Source organism: Trichosurus vulpecula, chromosome 2 (assembly GCF_011100635.1).
Source record: "Trichosurus vulpecula isolate mTriVul1 chromosome 2, mTriVul1.pri, whole genome shotgun sequence".
NCBI lineage: Eukaryota > Metazoa > Chordata > Mammalia > Diprotodontia > Phalangeridae > Trichosurus > Trichosurus vulpecula.
Window position 1 is genome coordinate 196,609,743 of NC_050574.1, and position 11,148 is coordinate 196,620,890.

Here is an 11,148-nt window from a genome sequence, read left to right on the forward strand (position 1 = left end):
CTTTGCCTATTAACATTGTTACAATAATATTAACCTGGACAACTGACTCACATGAATCCAATATTGTATTACAGGTCTTCCAGTATTCCACAGGCTCATAGCATGAGACAAAACAATACATGTGTTTTGTGCCTGGAAAGTGTAATTAATATTACAGACAAAAATAAACTTTTCTTAAATATACAGAAAAAAGGTAATTTACAATACCAGAATTCTCTTCTACCTAACTGTGGACAATCAGAAAATGTTCATGTCTTGCATTCTTAATAAAATGGTTTGTATGTGTTTGTGTGTGTGTGTGTGTGTGTGTGTGTGTGTGTGTGTACAGGCATGCCACACCCCCATGCCCTCCATGGATAAAAATTCAAATGTTCTTTGCTAAAGCAAAAAAAGGAAAACAAGGATCCTTAAAGGCAAATTAAAAATATATTCAAAAATTGCTAAAAGTTAATATAATTACAAAATGGATTACAGAAATCCTGAACATTAAGATTTTTTGTAGTGCTTCTTTGGTCCCAGTTCTCTCATTAGTTTCTTTTCTCAAATGATATTTTGGAACCCTTCAAAGTTTTTACTAAGTTTCAGTATATTAGCTTATTTATTGTAAGCATTCTTTCCTGGAATGCTTATAGGAAACTCCCTAGAAAACTTCTAAACAAACCTTAGAGGAGGGAGAAGAGGAGGAGAGAATAGAGGAAGAAGGACCTGTGATTTCATTGGTATAGGGAACTCTCAGGTAAAGAAACTCTTTTTAACAGTGCAAGTCAGCCCCTTTGTAACTTGCAATGTTAGAGAATTGTCTAGGCTCAGGACACCGAGGGGCTAAGTTACTTGCCTAGCATGAGTCAGAAGCAGGATTGGAACCCAAGTCTTTTGGGGTTTGAGGCTAGCTCTTTATCCAACAATTTACATGAATAATCAAACTTTAACCCTAAATGGGATCAGGGTAGAAAACATACCTTGAACAAAGAGTACTTCTCAGCTAGTTGGACTCATTGCCTTCCCCTAGCCCAGAAGCTTTAGCCTGGTACTCACGGAAAGGGCTATCTTTTCCATTCAGAGGAGAGAGCCATCTTTTTTACTCAGAAAGGATTACTTTTCAATTTTTGAAGTTGAGTATTAACCCCAAACTATATTTTAGCATATTACAACATTTTCCTTGTTCAAAATTCCTGTAAATGGGGTAAGAACATATCTGAGGATATGGGGAAGGATTATGATACTTTTGACATACATCTTTCTAACCTAGAAATGCTTGGATATTAGATTAATGTTAAATTAACTTTTAAAATGTTTCAAGCAGACTTGCGCCTAAAATGCAGACTAGACTATTGTTATTGTTATCATTATCATTATGTAGCCAGATGGCACAGTGGATAGAGTGCTGGGGCTGGAGTCAGGAATGATGGAATCCTAATAGCTGCCCCCAGCCCCAATATCCTAACTCCCTTATGGACCCCACTGAACAGGAGGCATGTCCTCAGGATTTAACCACACAATCTGGCTTTAACCACACGATAGGCCCCCAGACTCAATACAGTCACTGGCCCTGGCTAGACACTGCCCCCAAATCCAATTCACATAATTGAACAGGTGTGTTCTTCTACTCAACCACAATCATATGATCCATTTTGCCCCAGACAGGACCATAATACCTAACGCTCCATCTTGACCAGACAGGACGACAATAGCTAGCCAATCAGAGGGCAACACGACCAGGATATTTGACCACCAAACCATAGAATGGACCCTTCCCCTGTTGCCTAATCCCTTAACAAACCCCTCCTGCCTTTTTAACATTCATAATTTCTGTTGTGTAATCAGTATCATTACAGTATAAAAATCCATCTTACTTTGTAGGAAGCTGCTGGTTCTTCTTGGAATTTAGCCCACTTCATGAGAGGCGTCAATCTCAATAAATGCCTATACTTGGATTAGAGATGGTCTGACTCTGAATTCTTTGAGATGGTGCCACCACAACACACCAGGAAACCACAACAGGAAGACTCAAATTTGTGAGTTCAAAGCTGGTATCAGATTTACTTACTACCTCAATAACCCTGGGCAAGTCACTTTACCTTGTTTGCCTCAGTTCTTCATCTGTAAAATGAGCTAGAGAATGAAACAAAGTGGAAAACTATTTAGGCAGGATGATACAATGGAAAGAACACTAAATTTGAAATCGTAAGACCTGAATTCGAATTCTGATTCTGTCATCTACAACTTGTGTGACCCTAGACAAGTCACTTAACATTTCTAGGTCCATTTCTTCATCTGTAAAATGACAGGGATGGGAGGGAGGTACTGTAAGGGGACTATGGCATATGGGTTAAATGATCTCTAAGTTCCCTTCCAGCTCTATATTTATAATTATTTGTTATCAAATTCATCCTTTAGAGTTTCCTTTAAATCTCTGTTGCTCAGACCAAAATATGACTTTTTAAAAATAAAAGTTCTGCTGTTAAGACTTTGTTAGCTTCCCCAGAAAGCCTGTGTTACATTTAAGTTGCTGGCCATAAGTAAATGAAAGGACTTAACTGTCCACACAGCTTCTACTTCAGAGCAAATGCTAGTACCCCCATTCATTTCAGATTGTCCTGTGTCCATTTATGGGGCACAGTGACAAAAATATTTTCAAGGGAAAAACACACATTGGAAAGGGTGGATCTAATCAATGGCAAAAACAATGCAGTTGTCATTTCGCTTCGGGGTAGCTATGGACAATTGGGATGAAGTAGAACATCTGGGGAAGCAGGATTCGTGGGATATTCAAGGGTCTCCAAGAAATTAGACAAGCAACAGAATTTAAGAACTCATTAATATAATATTATTTATTAATTAATACAATATGTCAGAAGAAAAAGAATGCTCAAAGTCAATGCAAGCTACCAGCAAAGAGAAGACCTACAATACCAGAGGCAGCAGAGTGAAGCAGCAGGTGACCAAATGACCAGGCAAACAGTCACCAATCAGAAGTTCCAGAAGAATTTGAGGTGGAAACAGCAGTTCTACCATGTCACTGAAGAAGTTTAAGTTCACTGTCTCAGTCTTCTCTGCTTTTCTATTCCTCTTAGTAAAAGAAACAATCAAAAAACCCCACAACTCTTACTGACTATGGCCAAGAGGGTAATGGGTGGTGGTAACTATACAAAATAGGCTAGCTATGAGAATTAATGAGAGCATTAATAGCAGGCAGAGATATTTCCCTCCCACCCATACACGTAGATATTGGGTATGGTTTTAATAGTATTTATATTTGCACTACTACACCTGTCAGTCAGTCCTAGTCAACAACCAAACAAATAGTTATTCAATTCAATAACCATTTATTAAGTTCCTACTATGTGCTAGGCACTGTGCTAAGCACTGAGGACATAAGAAAAGGAGATAGTTCCTGCCCTCAAGCAGCTAACAATCTAATGAGGGAAGACAACACATAAAAGAAAGCTGAGAATTGGCAGGGGGGAGGTCAGCAGAGGATACTTGACATGGGGGCATAGTGGTCCAGGGAGTAAAAGCCAGAGTGCTGATAGAAAATGGAATTACCTAAAAGGTTGTGAGGCTGCTATAATGGAAGTTGAGTTAACGATGGGGGAGAAAGAAAAATTAACAATGGAACCAAATTGAGCAAGCCAGGGCTAAAATAAAATATTTTTTATAATTTAAGAATCATTGAGTCATTAACTCTAGGGTTTTTTAACTTTAAAATTATTTTGGTGGAGTTATATAAACAAAGTTTAAAGTAGAGGTAGCTTGGTATAGTGGATTGAAGACTGCATTTGGAGTCAGGAAGAACTGAATTCAAATGTGACTCCAGACACTAATGTGTGACCCAAAAAAAGTGACAGCCTCTCTGACCTTCAGTTTCTTCATTTGTCAAATGAGGATGATAATGGCATTTACTTCATAGGGCTTTTGTTTGTTCATTCATTCAAACATTTATTAAGTTCCTACTATGTGCCAGGCACTGTATTAAGTGCTGAATATACAAGGGGAAAAAAGGAACACCCCACCCCTCACCCCCAGTCCCTACCCTCAAAGACCTCATGTTTTAATAAGGGAGAGAACATGCAAACATGTATGTACATACAAGATATACACAGTGTCTTTGGGAGCTCATCAGAAGGAAGGCATCTGTGAGGGAGGTAACCAGGAAGAACATTTAGTAGATGAGTTTTGAATATAATAATGCTTAATAAATGCTTGTTGACTAATTTCAGGAAGGAAGTGATCCCTGGGGGGCGGGGGTGGGGGGGTGGGGTGGGGAGCAGGAAAGGTTTCATTTCAAGGTGGCACTTGAGCCGAATCTTGCTGTTAGGATCAAATGAAATAATGTACCTGTAATCCCTCCCTCAAGGTTGTTGCCATGGAGCCTTTGATGGGGTAGCAATGCTAGTGGTCAGATATTACCCAGAGTTCTCGGGTTCTTGTTTGTTTGTTCATTTATCTTAGAAAAGACTTCCTTCTGGGAGAGAAGCCATGCATGAGAACGAGGTGGGGGGGGAGAGAGAGGGGAGAGGGGGAGAGCGAGAGAGGAGAGAGGAGAGAAGAGAGAGGAGAGAGAGAAAGAGAGAGAGGGGAGAGAGAGAGAGGGGAGAGAGAGAGGAGGGGGGGGGAGGGAAGAGAGAGAGACAGAGAGAGGAGAAGAAGAAGAAATAGCAGAAGAAGCAGAAGCTCTTAGCCTTAGAACAGGGGTGAGGAACCTGGGGCCTCAAGGCCATGTGTGGTCTCCTAGGTCCTTGGGTGTAGCCTTTTGACTCAATTCAAGTTTTATAGAACAAATCCTTTTATTGAGGGGATTTGTTCTGTGAAGTTTGGATTCAGTCAAAGGGCCACACTTGAGGACCCAGAGGCCACATGTGGTTGTCAGGATTTGTTTGTCCATGCATGGGTCTTTACCTCAGGCAGGTATTTCCTACCTAGTTGGCCTGGGCTGGATATTTTCTGATTCATCCCTTGTTTAACGGAAGTTAAGTTCTGAACCTGAAGGAGAAAAGCTGCTTCAGTTATAAAGGTCATCCTTTGCTCTTAGTGACTCAAATCTCACCTCCTTCCTCTTCAACACTATTTTTTTTCAGTTCTTAAAGGATTACCTAAACTTTTGACCTTGATTATGCCCCCTCAACTCTTTGACATCTTATTATTTTTAATTGATTGCCTACTTGCAAATATCTCCATTCTCCTGGTTTTTGTCTCATTGCCTAGATTCTAACTTCATGCTTCTTCTCTTGACTCTCCCTTGTCATATACAGCCTAATCCTGATTTGCCCATATGGTTCTAACTACCAACATTCATTCAGTATCTTGTTATTCTGTTTAGTTCGTGCTAGATCCCCTATTTTGCCTTGATGATGTCGGGGAATTTCTCAACAGAAAGATCCTAAGATCCAGCTGGACAGTAATTTCTCCCACATTCATCCATTTGACTGGAGGTCAATAAATCAAGATGCAAGACTAGAAGATAAAAACCTTTAATGAGTACCAGCTGATGACCAGTTGCCTGGTGGCTAGAAACTGAAGAAAAAAAGGAGATACACCCTTATACATAGCCTTAGGACAGGTGGCAAAAGGAATGTGAATCTGCTCAGTCATTTTCCACTATTTGGGATGTTGAGTTAAAAGGGGCAAGAGGTCAGGTGATGGGGGGGAGGGGAGGAATTTAAACTTGATAACCTAGTTGCCTAAAATCAGGTTTTTTTTTCTGGTTGGCAAGTTTCTCTGTTAATCACTTCAGACCATCTTGGTGGTGTTGGAGGCCTCTAATTAATCCCATCAAAATATCTACTTGGGACTGGTCTCTAAGATAGCTGAGGCTTTCCTTTGAGCTAGAATTAAAATAGAATTCAGACTGACAGTCTCGTCTCTGTTTACAGAACCCCTACCCCACGGGCTTGATTTCTTTGTTCTCTAAGGCTCACGGAATAAAGGTTTTATCCATTTCTTCCACAAGCGCTATTCTGTAGTCCTACTCTAACCTGACTTGTTGCCACTTATAGTTCTAGTATTAACTATTGTATTTCTTCTTTTCTACTCCCTGTAATTACAAAATAAGTAAAACTGTTAATGTAATGGGTTTGAGTTACTTTATTGTTGGAATTTCCTTAGAAAACTTTGTAGAGTGAAAAGGCCTACTTTGTTTCCATACTATTCCCTATTTCAAAGTGTAACAGGGAGCTGAACCCCTCTCATCCTGAATCATGGTGAAGCCAAGGGTGCAGGGTGAATATAAAAGGAGACTGGCCAATGATTCCAGTCCTTCCCAGATTGTGTATCCTTGTTAACTCATAAAATTCCCTCATGGATTTTCGACCATATACATATATGTTCTGTAACTGGTTCCAGTCTGTTGACCACATTGCAAACAGGAGCCTCTTTAATGGCATAGCCAGAAGTTTGGGTAGAGTCAAAAGACTTTAGTTGACCTTACCCATTCTTTCACTTACTGTGAATCCCAGCTAAAACCAAGCATGAGGGACAGCCAGGGAAAATGCCCAGAGCCTAGATTTGGAGTGTCTTTTTCAGGGAATAGCCAGAAAACCAGTGCTGTTGGTTTGAAGAATATGAGGCAAAGAGTAAGGTGTAAGAAGACTGGAAAGGTAGGAAAGGACTGGGGCGTGAAAGGGCTTTGAATGCCTAACAGAAGATTTTGTATTTGATTCTGGGGACAAAAGGGAGCCATTAGACATTAAGTATGTCAGGGTAGGGATACGAGTATGTGTGATATGGTCAGACCTGAAAATCACCTCGGTTGTTGAATTAAGGATGAATTGGAATGAGGAGAGACTTGAGGCAGGCACACACCCCCCAAAAGTTCTTGCCATATGTGAAGTAATGAGGGCATACCCCAGAGTGGTGGCAGTATCAGAAGGGTGTATTAGAGGGATTTGCAAAAGAGATACAGGAAATACGACACAATAACATACCACCAACTTTATCTTGTGTATAAGAAGTGACCTGAAGGATATTGAAGAAATACATAATCAGAAAAAGAAGTTTGCTGGTCATATAGAGAGTGCAAGGAACACAGACTGGCTCAATGACTCTAATTCAATGAATGTTGAATCCACAATGAATATCAGAAACAGTATCTTTTTTATTGACATATTTGATTTATATTTTGTCTCTTTTTTGTATTCCCCAGCAGATAGCACAGTGTCTGACGCTTAGATGCTTTTTTAAAAAAAAAAAGTTTGGTCATTTTACAGTCATGCCCAACTCTTCATGGCTCCAGTTGGGATTTTCTTGGCCAAGATACTGGAGTAGTTTGCCATTTCCTTCTCCAGCTCATTTTACAGATAAGGAAACCAAGGCAAACAGGGTTAAGTGACTTTGCAGGGTCACACAGCTAGTCAGTGTCTGAGGCTGGATTTGAACTCAGGAAGATGAGTCTTCCTAACTCTAGACAAGACATTACCCACTTCACCATGTAGCTGCCATATTTTTAGACATTTTTTTTTGTTAGTAGGTACTTAATAAATGTCTACTGATTGGTTGAGTTGTAGTGCCATACACTGGGCTAAGCCCTGGAGATGTGAAAAGAGGCAAAAGACAGTCCCTGCCCTCAAGGAGCTTACAATCTAAAGGAGCTTACAATCTAATAGGCAAACATATGTGCAAAGCAAGCTCCATATAGGATAATTAGTAAATAATTAAGAGAGGGAAGGCACTAGAATTAAGAGGGGTTGGGAAAGGCTTTTTGTATAATGTGGAATATTAGTTTGGTCTTAAAGGAAGGTCAATAGGAGTAGAACAGCTGGTTTAAATGTATCATTATCAGAGTCCCTGTGCAGTTCAGAGCTGAGGGCTATGCAAACACCTTAGAGCCAAGGGGCATAGTGCCTTATCAGTTAGCAAGGGAAATTTTCAGAGGGCACAACAAAGAACTATAGTCCCACTTGGGACGGGGGAGAGGGGAGATGGGGATGGGAGGGATAGTAATAAAAGCAAGGAAACTCACAGGCTTGTAGCAATTTGTTATGTTTGTCTTCTTGCCAGGGGCACTCACCAAACGTATGAGTGGACTAAACACAAATATTTCCGTGACTGAGAAGATAAAAGGCTTTGAAGAATGCCTCTATCCTCTGACTAATTAGAGAAGATGAAGATTTGCTAGAGAAGGTTAAAGAAATAATCATTAAAGGAATGCAGGAGGAAAATGATTGGGAGGTAGCAATGAAATTGAATGCAATATGAAGAGATTGATAAGTGGGAGAATGTAACACAGAGGATGAAAGACAGAGAAGAAACTGTGCCCTGGAGCTATGTAACAAGCATGAGGCTATTTTCATAGAGGTTGAATCCCAACCTTCTAAAGAAACAGTATCCTTCCTGAGAACAATAGGAACAACCCAGGTGTAAATAAAACTGTTAATTAGCCCTAAGAGGAATAAATACATCTTGATTGCTTGATGACTCCCTTCCGAGAATTATAGAAACAGCTATATGCAGATCGGACAAACCAACATAGAGATGTGCTACTTTCTCGTAGCAGGCATCTGAGATACAGTGGAGAGCCTGCCAAGACCTATCAAACCCACTGACTCATATCCATTTCTTCTAATTCCTGAGAGAATGAATGATACCACCAGGGAGAAAAAAACTAGAAAGTATCTGTCCAGGGTAAAAAAAAAAAAAAACAGAACAAAAACCTCTAAGCTAAGCTAAATGATTTAAAGCCAAAAGTGATATTTGTAGCTCTTAAACTTCATGGATTTTGGAAAAATTTGGACATTTTAGAAAGTGAACAGTTTACTGTGCAGATTGTGACAGGGAGCAGAATTTAGTTTTCTAGCTCATGGTATATGCTACTGAAATGATGTAATCATAGAGGGAAGGAGTACATTTCATGAGCACTAGGAAGAACGTTTGGTGGAATGTTATCAATCTAATCAAAAGAGTTTAAAAATGAAAATAGTGAGAAAAAGTACTCAGCAAAAAATGTTTAGCCAAATACTATAGAAAATACTTAAGCGAATGAAACAATTAATGGGGGAAAATAACTTAGAAGATATTAGAGGGTACCTGGCCTTATCTATCAAGAGTGGGGAGAAGGATGGATTTGGAGTTGAAATATCTGAGTTCAAATCACAGCTGTACTACCTACTATTTATGTGACCTTAGACAAATTACATAAGTTCTCTGGGCCTCAGCTGTAAAAATGTCCTCATCTGTAAAAATGAAGTAGCTAGACTCGATAATAGTATATAGTACAGATATAGTCTATAGCTATATGTAGTAGAGAGATATATAATTGGTCTATAGATATACAGTATATACTATATCTGTAGTAGATAGTATAGATAGCAAATATGTACAGTAGCTAGACACTAAGATGTCTTCCGTATCTACAGCTGTGATCCTCTGATACTACATTTACTTACCAAAGCACGTGTACATGGCTAATAATTAAAATGAACTCAACATTTTAATGGATGGTGGTGAATATAACATACACATCACTAAAATTAAGTGGATGAGATTCAGAACTAGAATGTAACTGGGGAGAGATAACGTATAGTTAAAGTAAATAGAACAGAGTTAAGCAACGGAAGAGGAGAATTGTAAATCAAGATATATACCTGTGTAGTGAGACTCTGGATTTATACTTTTAATCCACATGTGCCCTAGAAGGTCAGGTCCCCAGAGCTTGCTGGCTCCATCTTTTCATGTTTCTAGGGGAACCCCAGAGGAAAAGTGATGCTCTCCTAATCAGCTATCTTGAAATCAGCCCTGTATCTATCTACTATATTATGACACCTCTTATGTTTGTCTGTATGCATGTGTGTGAAATATTTACATTGATATTTTACAACTATAGAGTGTCTTAAGTACAGTCAGGTCCTATGAAGTGATTATATATATTTGAATTCACACTATTTGAAGTTTTAATTTTGTAAAATATAGTTCCAGCCCAATGGAAAGAGAAAATATGTATTCAAATAATATGGACAATGTCACAGGATTTAAGGCCTAGCTGTGTATCATCTAATGTGGTCCTCAAACAACTCTGTGAGTAAGGTATTAGTATTTACTAGCTCCATTTTATTTAATTCAATGCTTCAGTGATTTATAGTTTTGATGTTGTAGGTATTCCCTTCGTAAATGCAGATTACAATTCTTCTGTCTTAGCAGATAGTTACCATGAGTTACTGTGGTTAAAAAAAAATATCACTACATATAAGTCATCCTTTTTTGTGTGGAGGCTTTCCAAACATCTAATATAATTGTCCACTGTTGAGCCTGTCTTCCAGAAATTTCCAACTTGGTAGAGTCTGACAGAGTCCATTTTTCTTTAGCCTAACTTTTAAGAATCTAAGGTTTTCTCCATGCCATGATAAGATACTAGAATAGGGCTTTAGGAGAGAATAGTACTTCAGGAATTAAGTTTGGATGAGAAAAATGAGATTCAGGGAAATAAAACCAATGTCACATAGGTAATAAGGCTCCTAGTTGAGTCTAGCTCCAACTCTGGAATTCTTAACTCTTAAAAGTTGAAGTCCTCTGCAAATGAACTGGTCCACTGCTAGACTACCATTTTTACACCTAAGCCCAGGAGTGTGTCTGGTTCTTTGAGCTAGTCACAAGATATTTCCTATATGACACCATCTATCTATCTTCAGCCACTGGCCAAAACCCTAAAATCCTCTTGAACTAATGTTTTACACCTTATGGTGTGATTGTAGGAAAATTCCTTAACACCTAGTTTACACTATTGATTCATCAATTCAATGGAAATGTATAGACCTTTTTTGATTACATGAATTGAAATTGGCGTAGGACTGATGGGGTGCTTAGACCCCACTTCCAAAATCACATTTCTCCCTAGCTTCAAAACACTATCCCTGACAGCCCAAGGACACTATGCCTAGCAATCACTTATGAGTGGGCCCCAGTAAAACAAATTATCCTTCCCCATCACAAGAACAAGCTGACCTCTGAAGAAATTCTCTTGTAAAAACAGGACTATCATGTATTGATTCCCAAAGTTATCATATTCAATCCAGAGGTCAAGCTATAGACATCAACTCTCAAAGTTATCTTGCTACAGACGTAACAGATCAAAAATACCCCTGAGAAACCCCTTCCCCTGGTTTCTAGTAGTAAATGGCACCTGTGACCAAGGTTGTAAGTTATCACCTAATTAGTATA